Source organism: Pyrus communis, chromosome 2 (assembly GCF_963583255.1).
Source record: "Pyrus communis chromosome 2, drPyrComm1.1, whole genome shotgun sequence".
Classification (NCBI taxonomy): domain Eukaryota; kingdom Viridiplantae; phylum Streptophyta; class Magnoliopsida; order Rosales; family Rosaceae; genus Pyrus; species Pyrus communis.
In genome coordinates, this window is record NC_084804.1 from 27,075,730 (window position 1) to 27,094,592 (window position 18,863).

The 18,863-nt window shown below is 38.3% G+C and overlaps 1 pseudogene; it reads right to left on the reverse strand.

Moving 5' to 3' along the window:
* Positions 1–12,859: 12,859 nt before the first annotated feature.
* On the reverse strand, positions 12,860–18,558 carry LOC137727044 (anaerobic nitrite reductase HBII-like; annotated as a pseudogene).
* Positions 18,559–18,863: the final 305 nt, after the last annotated feature.

Sequence of the window (18,863 nt, forward strand, 5' to 3'; positions counted from 1 at the left end):
TTGGTGAACTTTTTGGTGTCTAAACATACCCCTAGCACACTTAATAAGAATCAACGTGATAAGCTTAAAAAGGATGCTAGGTTTTATGTTTGGGATGACCCATACCTCTGGAAATTTTGTCCCGATCAGATTGTACGACGTTGTGTGAATGAATATGAGTTTCAATCTATTTTAACATTTTGTCATTCATATGCATGTGGGGGACATTTTGGCACCCAACGCACTGCCCTTAAAGTCTTAGAATGTGGGTTTTATTGGCCAACCATTTTTAGGGATGCTAGGACATTTTGCCTTACATGTGATCGTTGTCAACGAATGGGTAATATAAGTGTTAAGGATCAAATGCCACAAAACCCTATACTTTCTGTTGAAATATTTGATGTGTGGGGAATTGATTTTATGGGTCCTTTTCCTTCATCACATGGTTTTCTCTATATCTTGTTGGCGGTGGATTATGTTTCCAAATGGGTGGAAGCAAAAGCCACCCGTACTAACGATTCCAAAGTGGTTGTAGATTTTGTGAAGTCTAACATTTTTGCTAGGTTCGGAATGCCTCGAGTCCTTATAAGTGACGGAGGTTCACATTTTTGTAATCGCACAATCGAGGCACTGCTCAAGTAGTACAACATTACACATAAGGTTTCGACACCCTATCATCCTCAAACAAACGGGCAAGCCGAGGTGTCGAATCGGGAGATAAAACAAATTCTTGAGAAGACGGTTGGGCCAACAAGAAAAGATTGGAGCTTGAGGTTAGAGGATGCATTGTGGGATTATAGGACCGTCCACAAAACACCCGTAGGAATGTCCCCCTTTTGGCTTGTTTATGGCAAACCATGTCACTTACCTGTGGAGTTGGAGCACAAGGCTCATTGGGCCGTGAGGAAGTTCAACATGGATGTAGATAAGGTGGGAATTCATCGTAAGCTTCAATTGAATGAACTTGAAGAGATACGGAATGAAGCTTCCGAGAATGCCCGTATTTACAAGGAAAAGACAAAGGCCTTTCATGACAAGATGATTCGCACCAAGTCCTTCTCTGTTGGACAGAAAGTGTTGTTGTTTAATTCTCGTCTTCGTCTATTTCCAGGTAAGTTACACTCACGTTGGATTGGACCCTTTGTTATTACTAATGTTTTTCCTCATGGTGCAGTCTAAGTTCGTAGTTTCAAAACAGGTCAAGAGTTCAAGGTGAATGGGCATCGATTGAAGCCTTACTACGAGAGCTTTGTAGAACATGATGTGGAGAAGACCACCCACTATGACGTGGGTTCCCATGAAGGTTGATCAATGTGGCATCGTCCGGCTGCAAGACGTAAAAGAAAGCGCTACTTGGGAGGCAACCCATGCAATCAACAAAGGAAGAACTTAGGAATCGCTCCAAACTCAGATTTGCATCCCTAAAACTTTTCCTTTGTTGCTTACTTTATGTTATGTGAGATGTGTTTATTTATGTGTTCCTTTGCTGTTAGTTTAGTCTAAAACATTGAGGACAATGTTTAGTTTAAGTGTGGGGGGGGGGGGGGGGAGAGGGGGGTAACATTCTGTTTTGAGCTATTTTTGCATGAAATTCGTATGGTATTACCACCTAACATGTCTAAACTTGTTTCCCACTGTTTTAAGTGTTTTTAACATGTTTTGAAGTCTTTTTATGTGTTACTTTGAAAAAATCCGAAAAACAGTTTGAAACAACTAAAAAGAGTCAGTTTTGTGTTTGTTTTTGTGTGTTTGTGTCTTAGGATACCTTCCAACACAATGATGAGGATTTGATTTTTATGTGCATGGCTGTGAAAGAGAGTTATAAACATGGATGGAAGTTTGATATATTCTTGGTTTATACTTGGTTATAGTTGTTGTTTATGAATTCATGTTTAATCCCAAAGAAAAAATAATAATAAGTTTTTGTAATATGCTTGAAGGAAGGAACTTAGAATAACATTACAACCCTGAGAGACTTGAGCTTTAAACATTCTTTGGAGAGTATTAATCTGTGATTCTTGTTTTCAAACTCGTTGCATGATCTCATTATTCTTGCTTGGTTGCTAATTAGAAGGCATTTCATCACTTAGTTCCAAATGCTAGAACTTGCATCCATTCCATTCAAAGCATGTTATTGATTGCATAATATATATCAAGATGAAGTGTGTAGTGAAGCCATCAACCAAACAGCCAACCCATGCACTATATATTATAGGTCATGACCCCCATTGAGCCATTGTTAGCCTTTGTTCTTTGTTTACCCATATCATCCCTACCTAGCCTAGATTAGGACCACCCATACCCTTGTTCTTGAAGCATAGTAAGCATGACTTAGAGGGAATCCTTTCGATTATGCAAAACAACAAGTGTGGGGGAATTTGTGTGTGTCTGTTGATATGCCACGAAAAGAAATAAGGCATGAGTGAAAATAAAAAGAAAAAAAAAATTCGTGGAAAAAGAAAAAGAAAAGAAAAAGTTGTGAAAAGAAAGAAAAAGAGTATGAAATAAGTGAAAATAAGCTCACATGTTTGTGGTAGTTGAAGAAAGGGTCCAAAATGTTGAATATGGCCCTAAGAGTTGTGTGAATTCTCCCCTTGTGTGTCTAAGTGAGTTTCTGCAATCATAAGTGATTCTAAGTGTCAAATTTCATTACTTTGCTTGCTATTGCTTAAAGAACGTTTGTTATCCGTACCTTTCATTGTTAGCCAATCACCCTTAACCCGTTACAACCCTTACGCTTCAATCTTGATCATTATGTTTTCAATAATGTGGAGTTTGGAATTGATGTAAGCATATGGTGTCCCTGGTTCTTGCATCTAATTAGTAGCATTCCTTTCGTGAGATCATATTCATATACATTCCAGAAAAGTGCTTTCCTTGTTATAAACATAAGTGAGTGTTTAGTTTCATATTTACATCAATCTTCTCACATATACTTAGTGTAGGGTGTGTAATCAGAAATTCTGTGTGAAAATAAGAGAGTATCTTGTAAGGAATTAAGTGAATTCTCTAAGGCATGTTACTACATTCAAATGTTGTTTTAAATTGATTAAATGAGAACTAGTAAGTAGTGATTAGGATTACGTATGTGCCTAAGCATAAGGATGACTAAAATCTATGTAAGTAATGATCTTGAACATGTCGTGTGCATTAAGAATCCCTGAGACCATTGTTGGAAGGTTTAGGTTTTGTTTTTTTTTTTCCGTTTTGCTCGAGGACTAGCAAAAGCTAAGTGTGGGGGAATTTGATAGGAGCATATTTATGCGACTTAGTTTGCTTGTTTCGTGCATTTATGTTATTAATTCTTAGTTATTTTAGTTCTTTAAGCTTCTTTTGTGTGTTTTCAGGTTCATGAGACGTATTTGGCGAAATGATGCATTTTGGAGCCTTTTGGAGCACTTTTGGGCACAAATTGGATAGCTTATGCTTGGAGCAAAAGGAATGGACGAAATTGAAGAGTTGATGTCGCAAGGATTCCTACTACGATGAGGATTCCAATTACGAGAAGATTTCCAAATTGAAGGAGGTTTCCCACTCCCATGAGGATTCCTAGTTGGACGAGGATTCCTAATCACACAAGGATTCTTACTTGAAGTAGGAAAGTTAAGCCAAAGTTTCCTATTTTGGTTGACCTTTCCTAAATCAAGAACGCTCTAAGTTTTAGCACTTAAGATGGCTCCTGAGCACCCTTGGACAACAAACAAAGGTTCTTTGCAACTTTCCCTTCCTTGCCGTGCAAGGAAGGTTGTTTCCCTTTCTTTGTGTAAACTTCCCTATTTTTCATATGTGTTAGGACCTTTCCCTTATTCTAATACCTCTTGCTTTGTGCCTTACCTTTCCCTAAGCTTTGTGCCGCATCCTTCCCTTGTGTTTCCTGATTTCAATTTCTTATTTCCTAGTTTAATTCACTTTCCTAGTTCTAAAACTTTCCCTAAAGTCCTAATTTCTGATTTCTTGCAAGGAATTGACTTTTCCTTCCTTCTTTTGTACCAATTTCGTTTCTTACCTTAAATTCCCTTTCCTTGCTGTGCAAGAGGTCTAATTTCTGATTCCTTGCAAGGCAAGGACATTCCTTACTTGTTTTAAATTCGTGCATCCCCATTTTCTGATTTTATTTGGACTTTATTCACTTACCTTTTCTATTTAGACTAGCAAATTTGAATCATAACTCAATTAGGTATGTTATTAACTTCCCAAAACACATATAATCAGCCCTTGGCCGAACCCTAGAGGGGATTGACCACCAAAACTCGTCCATTTACTCCCACACACATCCATTCATCCCAAAACATCATCAAAACAACCTAGAAACACAACCAGCCGCTCCACCTTCTTCCACCATCATTGCCGAGTCCTCCACCACCTTCCAACCATCAAATACTCATCCATACTCAACCTACATCCCTTGCCGTGCCTCTAAACACCCCAAAATCCATTCTACATCATCAAAACAACCTAGAAACCATCACAACCCAATCTGCCGCAAGCAAGGGAAATGAGACAGATTCACTCAATTGTTTGGCTCTTCATTCTGAGTTGTTGAACAATTTTAGGTGTATTCTATCTTATATTTCAATGTCTAATTCATGTAATCTTTGTTTTGCTTTGAGAATGATTGGCTAAATTTGTTTTGGCTAAGGGTGTATTCGAAACCATGATTATATATGTGAAATAAGTTCATTACTTCCAGTTATCGTTGCATAAGTCGTGAATACAATTTGCTTAACCGTTTAATTTAGAACTTATTCTTGTATGTTGATTGAGAGTGCACGCTTAATTTGCATGCTTGAATTTGGTGCTAGGGTATAAGTTTGTTTCACCTAATCGTTATGAATTTATATTCGCAAGTAGTGAAGGTCACTAGTCATGATCGTGTTGAGTAGATTCCTGGCAGGAGTAGCATGCTTTTCATAGTTACAAATGCCTTGTCGATGCTTATGATTTCCAAAGAACGTAATGATTCTAACTTGTGTCTTTATCATGTTGTTCATATAGAGAACTTGTTAGGAATAATTTGGTTGCGATGCATATTCATCCAATTCAATGATTCTAGGGAAATCTGAAGGTTAATTTAAGCGGACCTAATCAACTTGTAGTGTCGAGGTTCATAACTTATTGAATTGATAACTGGAAATTGATTTACGTTGCATATATGTCATGTGTGGAGAAGAACCCCTTAGCTATTCCATCATCCATTGGTTCATCACAATTTGTCTTACAATCTGTTTTCTTTACAATCTGTCCATTTAATTTAATTTCGTCCAAACACAATCCCCCCATATTTTGTTAAGTCTTAGTCTTTATAATCTGTCTTATTTGGTGTTTTTAAGTATTTTGAGTCATAAGCACTTTCAAATTCGTCCAAATCAAGTTTTAGTGGCTGTTTGAGTCAACTTGGTTGTTTTAGGCAGTTTTGAGTGTTTCAAATCTGTTTTGAGTCATAGTAGTCTAATTAGAGTCTTTAAGTTTAATTTTTTGTGTTTTCAGTCAATTTATATTAGATTAGCACCCCTAGTTAATCCCTGGTTAGAACGATCCCTACTTACATCATTACTACAATTGTCACAAATAGGGTTTAATTTGTGTGTCACATTCGTAACACATCAATTGCCACCCAACCATTTTAACGTTAAAGTTGGTTACTGGGTATGAACCTGACGTTTCATACTTATACATTTGAGTGTGCATGTAATGTGCCAAGTTGCGTCGCCGCAACTTACCAATATGGGTTATCACAGAAGGTTGTGAATTTTTGTCGATTATGATTCTCCTTCACACTAGCTCTTTAGAGCCTTTGCATGCGATCTCTTTAACACTCATTTATGGATTATTACTTCAATGAGACAGTCTTCTTGCCATTAAGGGGAGATAAGAATGTCAACGTTCCTATAGAACGGTGCAAATTTGCATGGATGTTGCCCACTATGTCTCATCTCGATCCCTGTACCGCATAAGTGTGATCAGCAAGTGTGATGAATTCTAGCTTTCAAAATGTTGCTCTAGACATATTCCTCTGATCTTGCTAAAGTGACGAGATCATATACCAACTACAAACAAACTTGCAAGGATAAAAGTACTTAACAGATGTCGAGTCAACATCCCTAAAGGGTGTGCCGTTGATGTTGAACAGTCTGGTACATCGGCTGATAGCCAATCAATATGTCTTGGCCAGAAGCATGACGGATCACTCGGTTCATACGATTCACTTCCCTAGAAAAAGATGGTCACGGTGCAACAATGAATCCATACTCGATCCTTGCCTTAAATCATTTTCATCTCATGAGATTAATCTGGATTACTCCCAAGACTTGAAGTTCTTGGTCCCATATACTAGTTTGGATGAGTTAATGGAATTGGAATGAGATTGTTATCAATCATGTTTGCACTTATATGGTAGCTACCGACATAAATGAAAAGCGATGATATCGAACCGTGTTTCATTGATTAGTGAGAACACTGCCTGAGGTAACCCTGTTGTATTACAAGTGGGAAAGGAAACATAATGAGATGAATGAAACAGTGCGATATGATGTATGCCTTACGGCGCAAGGTTTCTCTCAAACGCCATGTGATTGATTGCAGCATTACGAATTGGTTAGTATTTCTTTATGGAATATTGATACCGAGATTTAAATGTAAGTTCTCGAAGAATTACATGGACTGGTTTAAATAGTTCTAAACCACGAAATGCCCTCTTAACTTGTTAAAGGTGTTCACTTACGGATTAAAGTAATCCGGCAAATGTGTTATACCCGTCTAAGTGATTATTTGATCAATTAGGGATATGAAGTAAGCCCTTGTGTGTTAAGCTATGAAGCCATATTCTGAATTGCTAGAGTTACAGTTCATGTCATTGACATGAATCTCACTAAGACTCTAGAAGAGCTTAATAAAACTGCCTCGCACCTAATGATGAAATTTGCGATAAAAGATCTTGGGAAAAATCGTTTATACCTTAACCTAAAGTTAAAGCATTGTTCTAACTAAACTTTGGTTTTCCAGTTGAATTACAACCTGAAGGTGTTACATTTGAGTATACCTATGATCTTCCATACTCTATATGCAAAGCAGACCCTTGAAGAGGTTATGGAACTCAAAATTCGATATCTAAGTTCAACTTTGTGCTTTGTTGTACTTAGCTTATTGTGTTAGATAGGACATCTCCTTCGTTGTTGATCTACTAGTAAAGATGCAGCACCGATCTTACATGCAACCACTGAATTAGTATTCAAGACGTTTTTCCACTACCCTAAAAGGTACTACGAATTTGGGCTAATCCCAATGCATCCCGAGCAAATCTAACACCCTTGATCCTCAGAATGATACTTGCCTTATTGTTATGCTGATGCTGGTCACTTATCAAACCCGCACAAGGCAAATCCCAGAATGGTTATGTCTTTACCATTATGGATATCGCAATATCTTGGAGGTCCACGATATGACCTTAGTTGCAAAATCTTCGAAATGTTCCATGACACACATCACTTCACTACCCCACATGTGAGACATGGTTAGGAGTTCTTGTTGAGTATATTCGAAGTACTTGCTGTTTTCATCCATTGTTGAGTCCTAAAGACGATCTATGAAGATTATGCCACATGTATCAACTCGACCAAGACATGATACATCAACAAAGTCCACTCTAAGACATATTAAGTCTACATCTACATCAGCAAAGCATCAGAAGATTGAAGTCATGCAAGCCAATCCCAGACAACCTTGCCGACCTTTACACGACATCACTGTCGAGGTCAACCTTCTAGAAGCTTGTTCGAGGAATTGGTATGCCTAGCTATTCATATGAAATGCTTGTAGTTCTCATTTGGAAGTTCTGTCGAACTTAGGGGAGTATCTAGAAGTATACTCACTTGATCTTAATGTACTCTTTTTCCCTATGATAAGGAGCAATTTTCCCACTGGGTTTTTGCTACCTAACTAGGTTTTGATGAGGCACTGATAGGAGCATATTTATGCTACTTAGCTATGTTGTTTCCTTGCATTTAGTGAGCTAATTACTACTTATTATAGTGTTTTAAGCTATTTTCGTGTGTTTGTAGGTCATAATGGTAAAGTTGGCAAAAAAGTGCATTTTGGAGCAGATTTGGGCATGGAATGGATATCTTGCATATGGAGCAAGGTAGATGGACGAAATTGAAGTCAAGAGAGGCTAGGAACATGCTACAAATCTGGAGAAACAAGTTCAAAGACAAAGAAGATAAGGAAAGAGCAAGAAATAAGGAACATTATCCAATCTTATCTTATCCAACCTTATCTTATCCTATCCTAATCTTTTGCTACCTTAATTCCAGCTACAAAGGGGACTTAATTTCACATTAGAACACCTAAATATATGGTTCTATAACACTCTATCTGTTCCTACAAAGGTGCCGCACCTATTCCCTTCTAGAAACCCCAATCCCTGCCGTGTATTCCTTATTCCTTTCCCCCTTGGTTTCTGAAAGCATTAACCCTTTCCTCCTAGGATTGTGCAATCCTTTTCCCTTCAAAAATTGTACATTCCCTAGCCCTATAAATATAAGTGCTTGCCGCACCATTCAAATCATCCATTCACTCATTCATTCATTTATACATTCAACCATCAAACACCATAGTTCACACCACATCACCCTAGTGCCGCAGCAAGGAAGGAAGGAGAAGAAGACTTGTGCAATCTACCATCCAAGGGAGTGCCGTGCATGCCATTGGAGTGTGGAGTGTTTCTGGGTTCTTTCTATCCATAGTTTTAGTTCAATGTTTATGTTTTGGTTTCAATTATGATGAACATGTGGAAATAATTTCTTTATAGTTGGAGGTGAATTCAAAGCCATGGTTATATGTTTTATATGAATTGATTACATCCAGTTATTGTTTCTTGAGTCTTGAATGTGATTTGCTTATCTAAGTAATCAAAACTTGGTTATGTATGTGGTTGAGGGTTGACACTTAATTTGCATGCATGAATTTGATGCTAGAGTATAAGGGAGTTTCATGTAATAGTTATTCACTTATATTTAAAAGTAGTGGAGGTTGCTAGTCACAATCGTGTTAAGTGAATCCTTGGCATGAGTAACATGCGTTTCATAGTGATGAATGCCTTGTCAATGCTTATGATTTTCAAAGAACTTAATGACTTTTGATATGTATCTTTATTATGCATTTCATATAGAGAACTTGAGAAAGATAATTTGGTTGTAATGCATATTCATTCAATTCAATGAAATAAGGAAAATCTAATGGTTGGTTGTGCGATGCAATTAACTTGGGGCGTTCTCATTTATAGTCTAAAGGAATAATAACTGGAAATTGGTTTATATGTATATATCATGTGTGGAGAAGGACCCTCTAATTAGCCTTTCACCCATTTAAATTCACCAAATTCGTTTTTACAAAGTATTTTATGCAAAGTTTCTGTTTTAAGTTTCAAATTCATCAAAAACAATCCCCCTTTCATTTAGTCTTGTTATTTGAGTCAAAATCTGTTTTCTTTTAAGTCTTTTGAGTCAAGTTAATTTTTATTTTCGTCAAAATCACTTGTTAGGTCTAGAATTGAGTCTTTTTTTATTGTTTGTTGCTGTTTTGAGTGTTTTAAGTTAGTTTTGAATCTATAAAGTCTAGTTTAGTGTTTTTGAGTCTTATTTGTGTTGATTAGCATCCCTAGTTAATCCCCAGTCTAGAACGATCCCTACTTGCATATATACTACAATTGTCAACAATAGGGTTTAATTTGTGTGTCAAGTTAATTTTCATATCAGGCACCCATCCTAGCTGGTTATACCTTGGTGAGCTCTTCTACTTGTGTCCAGAAGACGTATAATTTTGAATTAATGCAACTTCTCACTTTTCTCCTTAGTCTATGGGTTTTTCTCCTACCTTGGGCTTTACCATAGCGTAGTTTTGTGAGTTTTACCTTTTATGCATTCTTCAGTTGTTTTGAGACTCGCATTCTCTCATCGTGCCGAGGACTTTATCAACTGTACTTACTTCATCTCTAAAGACCTGATACGCCATTTGCTTCAGTATTTACACACTCAAGGGGAAGTGTTGTAGTCCTATTAGATTAGGAATTTGATTGTGTAAATCCTAGTGTATCTAAGGATATCTTGGAATATTCCCTAGGGTTAGATATTATCCTATTGGAGTTGTAATCCTATTAGGGTTAGGATTTAACCTTCCTTACTACTATAAATAAAGACACAATGGGGTGGAATAGAACACAGCGCACAATTACACATCTCTTTCTTTCTCTCTACTATTGCCGCACCCCCTTTCTCTATGTCCTTTATATGATTCAATAAATTAGGCCCACAACACTTACACACACACACACCATTTTTAAGGTGGTTTCATTTATTTACTTAGGGTTTTTATGACAAGTAGTCCCTAAAATTGACTTGTACCATCAAAATGATCCCTAAAAATGAAAATTAATCAATGCAGTCCCTAAGTATGGGTGTCGTAAATCAATGTGATAATTCTGTTGCAATTCTATCAAAATTTCTGTTAGTATGTTCGATGTACACATAGGTCGACCCACTAGTCTTTAAACAATTCAACATGAATAAATTAAAAAAATTAAAATCTGTTCAACAAAAAATATTAAAAGTTGCATTTCATGATGGAGGAAGACAATTCGTGCCAAGGACAGGCTAGGGGGAGATCATCTGCAATCTTCATCTTCTTCTTCAAACACCGCAACCACGATTACCCTTTTCTGCACATACCACCATCAGGACCTGGGTTTCTTAATTTGCCAATTATTTTGCCATCTCTCCCACCCCAAGCCACATTTTCCCCCACCCATACCCCACCCCTGACATCATTGTTGTCAATCCTTCCTCCTCACCGTCAAATCATGGACCCCTCCCCTCCTCACCCTAACCGCACCAACCCACCTTAACCAGCTTCCCTTCAACCTAACCGCCAACTTATCCCAACCTCTGACCGACACCGAGCCAGGCACACCACCAGTCCCCCATCGCAACCCTCGATTCCAATTTTGAGACAGCGAGATAACCAAAGAACGAAGAAGTTTTGAGACAAGCAAGCTTGGGTGATGTCCTTGGCTCGGTCATTGCAGATGATCTCCTTCTACCTTTAGCATGCCCTTGGCTTTCTCTCCTTGGCATGAATTGAGTCTTCCTCATCGTGAATGTAGATGCAGCCTTTTTTTTCTTGTTGAACAACTTTTAATTTTTTTTTTCATTTAATCACTTTGAGTTTAGTTTTAAATGATTTTAAATTAAATTTTTACACAGTTGTTAATAATTTATCCATATGGCAATACTTGTGGATTCAAATATGTGCCACATCAGCACACTAACTGAAATTTTGACAAAATTCAAACGAAATGACCATATTGATTTGCAACACCAATAGTCAGAGGCTATAATACTTTATTTTTATTTTCAGGAACCATCTTGATGGTAGGGGTCAATTCAGAGACTAGTTGTGATAAAAACTTTTAAAAAGTTGATGTTATTAGAAAGGTTTTTATCATTAATGGTCTTTGAAATTGATCCACCCTATCAAAATAGTCCCTGAAATTAAAATTTGATCAACGTCATCCCCGAATATGAGTGCCACAAATTAGTGGTCCTTCTAGTAGAATTTCGTCAAATAATTTGTTTGTGTGTTGATGTGGCACATGTTTGGACCACTTTACCTGATTAAATTCCGACCCTTGGATTATATAAAGTTATTATTTTTCAAAAAGATTCAAAAATCTGAAAACTATAAATTGAGTAAATAGAAAGAAATAAATAAATCTTTTGTCGTTTTGGCCCTTGGGATCTCTCGACTCTTTGGTTCTTTCCACTACTTTTGATCGCTTGGATCGTAATCGAACCGATTTTCCCTCGTACTTGGTCTCATCTTCTCCCGGTTTTGACCATTGTCAATGCAATTGAACAAGGGGGTCATGCCAGCTTGTGGTTAAAATTTTACTCTCATTTTGTTATGAATCCTGTTGACTTATGAATCTTATTGATTTTGGGCTTTCTGACTTATCAGACTACATTATGCATAGATAATGAAGATTACAGAAATTATGGTATTTATATAGCTATGGAATTATTGGGGATGTCTAAACAACAACAACAACAACCAAAAAAAAAAAAAAAATCTTGAAAAATCAAAACTGGAAATTGCTAGTGAGGCGTCGTGGAAGAAGGTGGGGCGCTGGGTTAGGGAAGATGGTTGGGCGCAGAGGGGAGATTTGATCAGGGAGTCGTGAAAGAGGGAGAGAGAAGTCGTCCGTTGTGGTGGACTTTGGCAGCTTTGAGTGGGTTGGGGTGGCTGGGGAGGGATGGGAACGGTGGCCTAAAGGGTGGCTGTGGCTTGCCGTTTAGTATTATAGTCTAGTGGTATTTTTCTTTACTTGTAAGTGAGAAGTCATAGGTTCGATTCTCGGCAAAGGTGAATTTTGAACCAAATTATTACTAGCCTATTATGAAGTTAAATCAATCCCCTATTTTTTATTGTGGATAATATCGTCTGTTAAAAAAAAAAAAAAAAAACTCATTTCTATCTCACAAATAAAACATAATCCACATAGCGCTTTTTAATTGGATTTATAAGTTCATACAGTGCGCTAGTAGATTATTTGACAGAACTCTAATGAAAAAACCACATTGAGTTGCAGCACTTATATTCAGGGACAGCATTGATCAACTTTCAATTTTAGAGACAATCTTAATATAATGGGTCGATTTTAAGAACTATTTGTAATAAAAACCAAATTTAGAACCATATTAATACATTGAGGGTTTTTTAGATGCTCAACAAAAGAAAGGATCAAAAAATTAAACAAAAAGAGGCAGACAGTATTTCCTTCTTATTAAGTTACAAATTGAAAAAAAAGAACTTGTAAAGAGAGTTGTGGCTAATTAAAGGGAGGCTTCATTTCTGATTTTATAGCAGCAACCAACTGATCCTAAGCTTCTCCCCATGCATTCTTCATCTCCGGTGACCACATTTCCGGTATGGCCTCCTTTATGGTTTCCAACAATGCGAACTTGGTCACCTGTATATAAAATAAATAATTGTTCGATAAGGCACATATTTGGAAAAGAAGAATTCGAACCCAAAACTTTGCGTACAAGGACAAACGCTATTCTTATTTACTTAGATAAAATCCCTTGAAGCCTGATAATTTATACCTCATAATGCTCATCTACAACTCCAGACTTGAAGTGGACAGCACCTAATCTTTTCAAGGTTGACTCTCTCACTGTAACCTTGCCTGCTTTCCTGAGTTGAACTGTCACAAGTCTGGAACACAAATCAAGGATTAACGATCGAACCCAAGTTAATTATAATTTACTTATATGTGATAGTATTACACTAGCAGCTTAATTATATTTACCATAACAAATACAGACATGGCGTGAGACTTGAGCTTTGGGTTCTTCTCAAGAGGAATGTCAGAGTCCCTCAAGAAAGAGAACAGCTTCTTATTGGAAGAAGTTCTAGGGTTAGTCTAAGTTAAATCCCAAACCCTAGTCGGTAGGCATAGGTGTATGTATGGTGCATTGCAGTCTAACAACTAAGTATGGCTGTCATGGTTGTGTATGGCTGTCATAGTTGTCATTCTCACTAATTCAAGGGATTTTCTACCTTGCTTTAGTTGTTAGCAGATTGCCCTTACCTTTAGTTGTTGGTAAAGCATAAATCAAGGAAGTGTTGTCCCTTGATTTCTGCTTCTGTTTTCTCCTTTTCTTCCGCTCATATATATGAGTTTTCATTGTAACTTGTTTAATGTAATGAAATATAGACATTCAAACTTCAATATGGTATCAGAGCAGTGATCTCCATCGATCTGCTTCTGAGTACCGTCTTCCTGTTTCTCTTTCTTCTCTATCATGGCTGAAGGGAGCTCCGTGTAAGGCGAAGAAGTAAATTCGCATGCTGCGTCTTCTTCATCTCATCTAGACGTTGATATTAATCCAAATCAACGTCTCAGTTCGGTCCTACTAAATGAGTTCAACTATCTCCCGTGGGAGAGGGCTGTCACACTTGCGTTAGGAGGACGATCAAAGCTTGGTTATGTTAATGGCGCGATTCCAGCGCCTAATGTGTCCTCATCAGGTTACAACGATTGGCTGTGCAAGGACCAGCTGGACATGTCATGGCTGCTCAATTCTATGGATCGAAAAATTGCAGAAATCTTCAGCTATGCAGAATCTTCGTACGTTATCTGGAAAAACCTCAAAGAGATGTATGGGAATCAGAACAACGCAGCTCGAGTGTTCCAACTAAAGAAGGATATTGCTAGTCTACAATAGGAAGGGAACTCATTTGTGCATCATCTTGGCAAGTTGACCACCATGTGGAACGAGTTGAATGTTTATCGGCCACACACCATTGATGCTGTCGTGTTGATCAAGAGAGCTGAGGAAGATAAAATCTTTCAGCTTCTAGCAAGTTTGAGCTCTGAATACGAAGATCTCAGGAGTCATGTTCTCATGAATCCTGAACTTCCCTCCTTCTCAAGTGTGTGCGCCACTATTCAAAGGGAAGAAACTCGCAGAAAAATCATGACTGTGGAATTAAAGTCAAATATACCAGAATCTAGGGTATATTTCTCAAACCATAGGGCTAGTGAATAGAGAAGATATAAAGGAAAGAAACCTACTGTGAAGTGTAGCTATTGTGATACTGGTGGACATACACGAGACCATTGCTGGATCCTTCATCCTGAACTAAGGCCCAAGCACTCGAGAGACAGTAACAAGAGCTTTACTAGAGGAGCACACAACCCATCACCCAAGGCAAACAATACCATGACTTCTCATTCCGAGGAAGCACAGATGTTCACATCTAATCCGGCCATGCTGATAAATGAATTTGCTGCCTTTCTTCACAAGAAACAAGGTGGTGGGGAGAATGAAGGATCAACCAGTCAGGTTGACAACAAACCAGCTGCTCTACTTGGACAGCTTGCTAGTTTTTTGGCTGGGAAAGAAGGCATGACACAACAAGATATTCCAGGTATCTTGCGATCCTTCTCAACTGCTCTTAAAATAGGTAATATACATGATTATTGGATTATAGATTCAGGAGCCACTGATCATATGACCAACAAGTCCACAAATCTGTATGATTTTAAAAAACTTTCATGTCCATCCCAAGTGTCAGTTGCTAATGGCAAGGGTGCCATGGTTGTAGGGAAAGGAAAAATACATTTGATCTCTAGTAATGTCGAGTCAGAGGCCCTCTATGTCCCTTCATTCCCCTTTCAGCTTTTATCTGTTGGAAAAATCACAAACTCACTAAATTGTACTGCCATTTTTTCTCCCAAAATTGTGATTTTTCAGGACATCACCACCAAGAAGACGATTGGTGAAGGTTTTTTTCTAAACGGCCTTTACTACCTTTCCAAGCATGTTCAAACTCCCAAGGCTTTTCAAGTCACCTCAAGCCTGATTCAAGAACAACAACTTTGGCATCGACGCCTTGAAATTTAAAAGTGAAGTGCTGGAAGTTTTTTAAGACTTTCATAGACTTGTAAACACTCAATTTGATTCAAATATCCATGTCTTACGATCAGATAATGGCTCCGAATATATGTCCCATAATATGTCTCATTATCTAAGCACACATGGCATATTACATCAAACCAGTTGTGTTGGAACGCCCCAACAAAATGGGGTAGCAGAAAGGAAGAATAGAGACCTGCTTGAAAAAACTAGGGCACTGATGTTTCACTCGAACATGCCGAAAAATTTTTGGTCTCAAGGTGTCCTTACTGCTGCATATCTTATCAATAGATTGCCCAGTAAGGTCTTGAATTTTAAATCACCTTATGAGATTCTGAAAGGCAGACAGATAGATTTGTCACACTTACGGGTATTCGGATGTACATGCTTTGTTCACATTCAAGCACAGAAACGTGACAAGCTAGAACCACGGGCTGCAAAATGTGTTTTCTTAGGCTACTCTTCTACTCAAAAGGGTTACAAATGTTACAATCTCACAACTAGGAAGATGGTTGTCTCAAGAGATGTAAGATTTGAGGAACCAATGCCTTACTTCACTCAATCTCTGGACTACTCTCAAGAGGGGGAGAAAATGCTTGACTTGTTTCCAATGCCATATCCATGTGAAGAAGATGCAACGAATGTCTTAAGGGACCAAACACTGGATGAGGTCCATTCTCAGCCAGTGGCCCCTGATGAACTTATCTCATCTGAACCCTCAAGAAGTCCTTTCAACCAAGAGACTGCTCAACTACCAGTGGCTCAACCTTCCACAGTTCGTCGAAATCCTTCCCGTGAGAGGAGACTCCCACCCAAGTTAAATGATTATGTAACTTATAATGTCAGGCACCCCTTGACTTCTGTTATTAATTACAGCAAAGTGTCACCTTCATTTGCTGCTTTCCTTAATACAGTTACCAAGACCTATGAACCTCAAAGCTTTCAAGAAGCTAGATTACATAGCGAATGGAGGGATGCTATGGCAGAAGAGCTTCAAGCTCTTCACAAGAACAACACCTGGACCATCATGAAGCTTCCTAAGGGAAAGAAGGCTGTAGGAAGTTGTTGGGTGTACAAGATCAAGTTCCATTCAGATGGCATGATTGAAAGACACAAGGCTCGATTGGTTGCTCGTGGATTTACTCAGACTTATGGAGTGGATTACAAAGAGACCTTTGCACCTGTGGCAAAGATGAATACAGTGAGGGTGCTCTTATCTGTTGCCATTAACAATGCATGGCCTCTCTTCCAAATGGACGTTAAAAATGCTTTTTTACATGGGGAACTAGAAGAAGGAGTTTTCATGAAAATCCCTTCGGGTCATCCTCAATCAAACAATCCAGACTTGGTGTGCAGACTTCATAAATCCATTTATGGACTCAAGCAAAGTTCCCGAGCATGGTATGCCAAGCTCAGTCACGTCCTAGAGGGAGTTGGTTTCTCTCGGAGCAATGCAGATTCCTCTCTATTTGTGCGATCGGGCACATCTGGTAAACTTGTTGTACTTATTTATGTCGATGACCTAATTGTTACAGGTGATAATGTTTCTGAGATTAGTGCTCTTAAGCAATATCTCAGTCACAAATTTGCTATCAAAGATCTTGGAACTCTTAAGTATTTCTTAGGCATCGAGGTGGCACATTCCCACAAGGGCTGTTTTCTAAATCAGCGCAAGTACATCATTGATCTTCTTCATGAGGCAAACATGACAGATTGTAAACCTGCTCGGACACCCTTGAATAGCAACTTGAAGCTGCAGTTTCATGGTGATCTCATTCCTAATATAGAGTATTATCAGCGACTGGTTGGCAAGCTCATTTACCTAACTATCACTCGTCCTGATATAGCATATGCTGTGAGCCTTGTTTGTCAGTTCATGCATGCTCCAAACACAGATCACATGAAGATTGTTCACCGTGTGCTTCGCTATCTAAAGGGTTCTATTGGTAGAGGGATCCTTATGCGCAATAATGGTCATACTCAGATCTCAGGATATACAGATGCAGGTTGGGCAGGGAACTCTCTCGATCGCAGGTCTATCACGGGTTTTTGCACATTCGTAGGGGGTAACCTTGTCACCTGGAAGAGCAAAAAACAAAGTGTGGTTGCACGCTCAAGTGCAGAAGCGGAATATCGTGCTATGGCATCAACGACATGTGAACTTACTTGGCTCAAAACTCTACTCTTGGACCTAGGGTTTCCTCATCCGCAACCTATGTCTCTTCATTGTGACAATCAAGCAGCAATGCACATCGCATCAAATCCTATCTTCCATGAGCGAACTAAACACATTGAAGTTGACTGTCACTATGTTCGGAATCAAGTGCAGTCCAAGGTAATTGCTACACACTTCGTTCGCAGTCATGATCAGCTTGCAGATATCTTCACCAAAGGACTGTCATTTACCACTTTTCATCACCTCCTATCCAAGCTCGGATCAATTGATCCCCTTGATCCAGCTTGAGGGGGAGTATTGGAAGAAGTTTTAGGGTTAGTCTAAGTTAAATCCCAAACCCTAGTCGGCAGGCATAGGTGTATGTATGGTGCATTGCAGTCTAACAACTAAGTATGGCTGTCATGGTTGTGTATGGCTATCATAGTTGTCATTCTCACTAATTCAAGGGATTTTCTACCTTGCTTTAGTTGTTAGCAGATTGCCCTTACCTTTAGTTGTTGGTAAAGCATAAATCAAGGAAGTGTTGTCCCTTGATTTCTGCTTCTGTTTTCTCCTTTTCTTCCGCTCATATATATGAGTTTTCATTGTATCTTGTTTAATGTAATGAAATATAGACATTCAAACTTCAATACTTCTGAGCTGATGGTGCAATTTCAAAGATCCTGCAAATTGAAGTCCCAGTTGGTTCAAAACCTTTCTTCTGACATCATATATAAACTATGAAGTGCACATGAAAAAAAAAAAAGAACGAATCGGTAAAATTGGGTGCTATGTTATAGTTTTCTATCGGCTAAATTCGCAAGTTTATGTTAAACGGAATTACTTTAAGAAGAATTTAAGGCCCAATTCAGCAGCATTCTTCTTCATCGCACCCCATGACTTCACCACCAGTGTTTCCTGTTTTTCTCTGAAAACTTTGCCTTTCATGCTATAACAATTTAATTGTCCCAAAAAGTGGAGCTCTAAGAATTTGAACTTAAATGATTGAAAATTGTATCGAGGATATGTCCAATGAGATCAATATTCTTTGGCAGAGAATATATATAGTAAAACCCAGTGCAGAGAATATATATTCTTTTTGTGATTACTCTTCAGGACACTGGAGAGCCATTCTCCCTATGGATTTCAATTTTTAGCATCCAACTTTTGATTATGTAGCACATGTCCTAAAACCAGGGGCTGTCTGAGGCAATATTTGGAGAACATGGTTTTAGGTGGATGAGAATCCTCTC